At 67.5% G+C, this 1,045-nt stretch overlaps 1 protein-coding gene across 1 annotated transcript in view; it reads right to left on the reverse strand.

Annotated features, from left to right (window-relative positions):
• Positions 1-1,045, reverse strand: part of EIF2B4 (eukaryotic translation initiation factor 2B, subunit 4 delta, 67kDa) — a 9,910-nt gene that overhangs the window by 8,453 nt on the left and 412 nt on the right. The gene's annotated exons all lie outside the window — the stretch shown is intronic.

A 1,045-nucleotide genomic window follows, 5' to 3' on the forward strand; every position in this document is an offset into this window, starting at 1 on the left:
GCGTCCCTCGTGGTCTCCTGGGCCCTCCACAGAGACGCTGAGCAGCGGGGCTGCTGCCTTAGCTGTGGAAGATGGTGAGAGCAGCCGGCATGGCCTGGACGGGGGTCTCCACTGACCCCGGGCGGCCCCCGCCTTCAGGTGCAGGAGGATGCTTTGGGCTTCCAGTGAGCAAAACGACCGTGGGAGGTACCCGCCTGCGCTGCCATCGCCGGCTGTAGGCACGTCTCCAGCCCCTGCGCTGTGTCCTACTGCCCTCCCAAGATCCTTCTCGGGGTGGCAGGACCTGCTCTGCCACAGAGGGGACAGCGCTGTCCCCCAGGAGGACGCTGCCTGCAGTGAGATGCTGGGGAGCTGGGGTGCAGAGTCGCTGGGACCCCCGTGCCATGCAGCCGTAGCTGTGCTCTGCCTGCGGCACCAGCGGGGAGCTGAGCCCGGGACGGGGTGCAGGGCAGGGGGTGCCCGGGGCAGCAGCCAGGGACCAGCTCCGTGGTGGTGTAGAAAAAGTTAGTTGCAGCTTCACACTAGCACCTGTAATTTCCATAATAGTGGGGTCCCCCGCAGCACGAGCAGTCCCCTCCCTGTCTCCGTAGGGGTCCCCCCGAGCTGTGGGGCAGCCGAGCCCTGGCTGGGCTGGTTCCCACTGGGGTCGAGCTGTCCCGGAGGGGTTCTAGCCTCTCCCCTGGCCCAGGGGACACGGGGTGGGGGCATGTCCTGCTGAGCTCTCTGTGGCAACCCTTATGCTTTTGAGCGACCAGCGCCCCAGTAGTGCCAGGGCGAGTTGTGGCAGCGCCGGGGTGGGCAGGCAACGCACCAGAAGGAATCCCCTGCCCTGTGGCGAGGGCTGGCCGTGGCCATGCACCCCAGGAGGCAGTGGAGCTGCCCCAGGCCCACAGCTTTTGGCGGTGGGGATGTCCTGGCCATGCAGCTCTCCATCCCTGGATGCCAGGGTCCCGCTCTGTGGCCCTGAGCGCAGCCCGGGTCCTGCTGCTGGCTGCCCCATGGCTGTGCTCTCTGTTCCGAATGTGTTGTGGGGGCTGTGGCATGG

This window comes from Charadrius vociferus, unplaced genomic scaffold, assembly GCF_000708025.1.
Source record: "Charadrius vociferus isolate BGI_N301 unplaced genomic scaffold, ASM70802v2 scaffold2044, whole genome shotgun sequence".
Lineage (NCBI taxonomy): Eukaryota > Metazoa > Chordata > Aves > Charadriiformes > Charadriidae > Charadrius > Charadrius vociferus.